This window comes from Nuphar pumila, chromosome 7 (genome assembly GCF_984573655.1).
Source record: "Nuphar pumila chromosome 7, dmNupPumi1.hap1.1, whole genome shotgun sequence".
Lineage (NCBI taxonomy): Eukaryota > Viridiplantae > Streptophyta > Magnoliopsida > Nymphaeales > Nymphaeaceae > Nuphar > Nuphar pumila.
In genome coordinates this window covers 13,046,927-13,053,029 of record NC_143255.1, presented here as the reverse complement: position 1 = coordinate 13,053,029, position 6,103 = coordinate 13,046,927, and the positions used below count along the sequence as shown (strand labels likewise).

General features: G+C 36.7%; 1 non-coding gene across 1 annotated transcript; it reads right to left on the bottom strand.

Annotated features, from left to right (window-relative positions):
- Positions 1-895: 895 nt before the first annotated feature.
- On the bottom strand, positions 896-969 carry TRNAT-AGU (transfer RNA threonine (anticodon AGU)). The gene has a single exon. It is a non-coding gene; the product is annotated as a tRNA-Thr (tRNA).
- Between the last annotated feature and the right edge of the window lie 5,134 nt (positions 970-6,103).

Below are 6,103 nucleotides of genomic sequence, written 5' to 3'. Positions count from 1 at the left end.
ATCTTTTCTTAACGATAGGCTCACACAACAGTTTCACATCGTGGTCGAGAATTAGTGTAAGTTCTAGACCATCCTAGACCCCTTCAAAAAAACATATTTACATATGTTTTTTACTTCATCTAAATTCATAGATGTGATCTCTATGCTTTATGTAGTAGAAAATATGTATTGGTTTAAATATTTTTCATGTTTATATATGTTTTTAACTGAAAAAGATCCAATGGCTCGTATTACACCAAAAACTTGATTAACTAAAAATCAAGAATTCTTGTTAAATTGATTGGATCAAAAACATGGTTCTTAGTGAATAGGCAATGATAAACACATCTATAGGTTTGGATTATGCATTAAACACATGCAAGTACATTTTTTAAAGGGGTATGAGGGCCTGTGAGATGAATGATCTAGAACTTACACATTACTAATATAGAGTAATAAATATATTACACATACACAAATTTCTTTTTCTGGCTAAGGTTTCGAGATTCATGACATCGCACCAACCAGGTGACACTTGCAGGTTGTTCATACCTGATACATAAATATTTTTTTATTTAGTTTATATATATATATATATATATATATAGAGAGAGAGAGAGAGAGAGAGAAATTATCCACGAGTACACTACAAAAGATTAGGAGAGCAGATAATGTACCAACCCATGCAAAAGAAATGAACTATGATTACCTCTAACAAGGCCTGCATCCAAATTCATGTTAATCATATATCTTTTGTAAAACCAACAAATATCGTAGACTAAATTGTAAGCCAACAATTCAGACCTACACCAACCATGACGCAACATGACATATAGTTTCACTTTCAAAATTTTATTTATGCCCCTACCAAATGCTACTCATTATAAAAGAAACCCAAAAAGCGTTAACCTATAATTGCTTTCATTGAGATTCGAACTCAAGACCTCCCGCTTACTAAACGGGTGCTCTAACCAACTGAGCTATGAAAGCCTCTGCAAATAATGTATACAGTTGGGAAAACGGTACTCTTTCTTGTAAGTGCAGCTTATTAGTTTCAAACCTCATGACAAAATAAACTAAAACCTTTCTTTCCACCATACAATACAAGCTAACAACGTAAAAGCATGCTCACCTCAAAAAAAAAGAAAAAGAGAAGGATGCCTGGCGAATCAAAAAATTGACACAACCTTACAGTTCAGCATGATTAGAAGAATGAACTCAAATGTTATGCTCAAAACAAAAATTTCTAGTGCTAACGTTTTGCAATTGAGTAAAGATACCTTGTCCGAATGAAGGAAAAACTCTTAATATATAGTCTACCATTAACTTTTAAAATGGAAAGAATATCAAGGTCAGTAAGGTAGAAAGGGAAGAAAACAATACCTGAGTGACATCACAAATAGTATTGGAACTCATAAAATGGTGTTTGATGGTTTCGACTCTATATTTATAATTGTGCATCATGATTTTCTTTCTCAAACAGCTTCCCTGGAGGACAGAAGGCCAATGGAACTAAATTCTAAATGAATCACCAAAAGCATACGATCAGATATTGAAGAGTCTAAGAATGGAAAAGGAGATGATGGATGAGATCTGAGGTGCAGTTGAGACTCACCAATTTCTTTAGTTTCTCCTCTATGCACAGTTGTCTGATTAGCAAGGCGAAATCGAGCAGATATTGCACGTTTGAATTTCTTGAATCATATGAAGTTCATCAGGCATTGACATGTGCAATGTCTGGAAGTATATAATCTGTATCCACCACCTAAATTGGAAAAATGAATCCTGGACAAGTGTGTAATGTTTGCATACATATAATGTCTTCAGAGTTCGTAAAGCAATATGGTAGTATGAATAACTTAGTGCATCCAGTATCAACCTGGTCGTACAGAAAATGAAACACTTTCCATATACAGAAGAATGCTCTGATGCATCACCATAATGAATGCAGTTGATGCTTGATAAGGAAGGCTAGGTAAGACCTTTAAAAATAGTTAAAGATATGTAACTATTAAGGACTTTCATATCCAGGTATCAAGTTCACTGTTATTTTTTGGTTGGGTTCTTTAATATCTCATATAATCCTTTCTCAATACAATCAGATTCTTTATACTTGGTACTTCCCACACTGGGATACATAAAAAAATTATCTTTCAAATTGTTCTCATCTTCCTCCAATATGCAACTTTCTTTTATTAAAAGTGGCAACATTACACGATGGAAATTCCATCTTTAATTTTTTGTATGTCACTACAACCAATACTCAAAACACCTAAAAAAACTACAAACAATTTCATCTTCACCATCCATCTAGGATGATCAAAATGAGAATTCCCATCCTATTAATCTGAAATAAAAAAAGAAAAAGAAAATTCAATCAAAATACAAAGGTACACCAAGAACTTCTATAGGAGAAAACTAGGCCCCCAAGCTGCTCATATAAGATTATAAGGGCCCCATTTCCCAGACTTCCACTATCATACCCAGTCCTCAGAAAAATCATTTGTGATGTTCTCAAACCCTAACTCATTTCTGAACCTGGGCTCTCAATCCCAACCCATTCACCTGATGTGTTTGGGGAAACTGAAAATCATGCACGCCTGAATCACCAAGACTCATGAAAAATGAATTTGCTTTCTTTTTTGACAGATATGAGCAAGATACCATTTTTATGAGAAAATGAGCCAGAGAATAGGAGAACCAAGATGGAGAAGGGGTGGAGTGTGCACAAGAACTATCCAACAGCAGCCTTCCTACCAGTAAGCTGATAGTCATGATTCAAGGCTTTCAATTCAAGCAAATGACACACGTATTGGAGTTCCAAAAACGTAGAAAAGAAATGGAAAGAAATTAAGTTTTTGTAGCTAATTATCCATTGCAATCAACAGATGTTATTGCCTCATCAAATTAACCTGCTTCAGCAAAGCTCTGCCCACTGACACAAGCAGACTTTGTCCAACACTTTGTCTGCCGCTGGATTCGTTAGCAACAGCTAATCTGAGCTTTGGCAATGGCTCTTGCCGTTGCCATTTGTACATTGTGTTCTTGTGCCACAGAAAGAAATCAACACTACAATCCTTTGCAACATGCAACATTTGAATTTAAAATTCATTTATACATTCGATCAGATATGCCCTGAAATATTATTTAACCATACTACATGAGCAAACAGAATTGTTGATATATTTTCTGTAAGACATGCATCTGAACCAAGGTAGCCTGACTAGGAAGCAGAAGCGGAAAATGATATGGGAAGCAAGAAGCGATGCATTTTAAAATGTATAGGAAGTGGGAACCGAAAAAAAAAAAGCAATATAAGAATTGAATGAGAATCAAAATGAAATGCAAATAAAAACTAAAATAAAAGTGACTTATTAAATTTCTGTGATTTTTTAGTGTAAGAATTAAATGTTTAACAAAATCTAAAAAAGACGACCGCCAATTTAGAGAAAGCACATGGAAGTGAGTGTGAAGTGTGAGAGGAAACACATAAAAAACTATGTCACATGGGTGCGGGTGCGGGTGCGGGGATTCGGCACTTCCAAAAAACCCGGATGCGGGGGTGCGGCAGGGGAAAAATTGTAATATATATATATATATATATATATATATATATATATATATAAAAGGGGGGTCCGGGGGTTCCCTCCGGCGTGGGTCCCGCTGCGCGGTTAGCGGGCGGGGGTCCAGGCAGATTCATCATAAGAAAAACCATACTCAAACTCGATAAAAACTACATGAACCAGACTCAGGCCATACCGGATAAACTACTATTTTTTATTATATTTACATTGAGAAATTGCAAGTCTTAATCGAAACACAGGTCGAGTCTGGGTCTGACATAAAATTTCACAAGCTATACTGGGATTAATCGAATCTTCGGGTCTGAACCCGAATCTTAATCAGGTCTTCTATTTATCACCATACCTGACCTTATAAGGCTTGGTACGGGTCGGGTCCGTGTAAACCCGACCCGTTGATACCCCTAATCTTGACACTCAAAAGCTTCAAACAGTGTGCACAATAAATGAATAAGATAAGAAAGCTCGTCTTTTAATAATTCAACCCTCGGCACGGGTTCATCGCATACACGCTGCAGGACATGCCTAGACCGATAGGAAACAGTAGACGCCTCTCTCTCTCTCTCTCTCTCTCTCTCTCTCTCTCTCTCTCTCTCTCTCTCTCTCTCTCTCTCTCTCTCTCTCTCTCTGCCCATTTCGTTTGTGCGTTCAGAAGAAAAATCAGGTTAACAAAGGGAGCAGATGTTAAATGGAGGCTCCTCAAAGCCATCATGAGCAGCAGCAGCACCCGCAATGGAAATCCCACATCGAAGAAGACCAGAGCTTTCTGCCCCCTGCAAAAGCCCCTCGACTCGCATCGCCACGAGATGTGGTTCGCCTCTCTGCAGGTATTTCTTCTTCCCTTCTACCTACCTAACAATAACAAAGAAGGATAATAAACACATCACTCGTTGGTCCAGAACTTTTCTTCATCCTTTTTGTGTTTTTGTTCCGGAATGTTTTTTTTTTAAAAAAAAAAAACCCAAAAAAAAAAACCAAAAAGACCCTGGGTGCGGTCAACGCACCCAGGGTCGGGTTGACCGCACCCGTGTCGAGTCGTGTCAACGCGGGTGCGGCACCCTGCTAGCCGAATCCCTGTGACATAGATAAAAAACATGAAAAGTAGACTGAAAAAACATATAAAATGAATAGGTGAATTAAGTATGAAAAATAAGAGAAGCATAGGAGAATTAAGATTCTCATCAAGTTTCAGAAGCGAGTAGCGCGCTTCCAAAGCGAGTTTCCAGGAAGCCCACCTATCTAAGAAGCTTCCAATAACTCTGCTATGAAACATTACCATTTAAGACAAAAATAGAACATTGTCATAATAAAGATTTCATTAAAAATTGCATGCTTACTCAGTAGAATAGATACTAGTGATTAGTTGACAATTATGCAGACTAACTGCAGAGGACAATTACAGTCGTCTAAAGAAACTCTTATTCATGAGCAATCAAGCAAAATAATCTCGAGTCTACATCCGGTCAAGTGCAATGCAACATATTATGTAACATCATCATCATCAACAACAACAACAACTACGCCTTCATCCCAAAACAATTGGGGTCGGCGATATGAACCAAAAAAGAAAACCATTCTGGGTCTTCCACATGAATCCTTCTCCTCCAATCATTTCTATCCAATGCCATGTCCTCAGTGAGGTTCAAAGCATTCATATCCTTTCCTATCACCTCCATTCATGTCTTCCTAGGCCTACCCCGACCTCTTTTAACTAATATATTTTTCCATTTCTCCATCCTTCTAACTGGAGCATCATTAGGCCTTCGCCGAATATGTCCAAACCACCGTAAACGATTCTCTCTCATCTTATTTTCAATGGGTGCAACGCCTACCTTCTTACGTATCTCCTCGTTCCGAATCTTATCTTTTATTGTGTTTTCACACATCCATCTCAGCATACGCATCTCAGCTACACTCATTTTTTGAATATGATAGTCTCTTGGCAGCCCAACATTCCGTACCATATAGTAAAGCGGGCCTAATAGTCGCCTATAAAACTTTCCCTTCAACCGCAATAAAAGATAAGATTCTCCAGTTAGAAAGATAAGATATTATGTAACATCATCAATTACAACAAATAGCATCACTCCACAATCATGATTAATCATCTTGTGCACAAATCCTTGTTCAAGTAAACAAGAAAACTAATCATGATTAACACTTCAAGAGCTGATACCTATAAAATCAAGTACATAGATCACATCTGTCAGGTCAGAATTTAAAAATAAAATGAAAAAAACTTGAAAAACTCATTTAGCATGTTTCATTTAGCATATTTCATTTAGCAAATTCCCATTACTTGATCTGCATACATCTATGCTCCAAATGCAAAATCTAGCAATTGGATCATGCTTAACATGTTCGATTTGCTATTTTGATGTGTTAAAGTTGATTGAAATATTGATATTTTTTACCATTTCTAAACCACCCTTATTTTTAAGAATTGTGAGCCATTGATTTTCACTATTTCAAAAGTAGGATTATGATGTATTAGACATGCTAAAACCTTCTAACATAGTAAATAAACCTTGTTAAACACATCT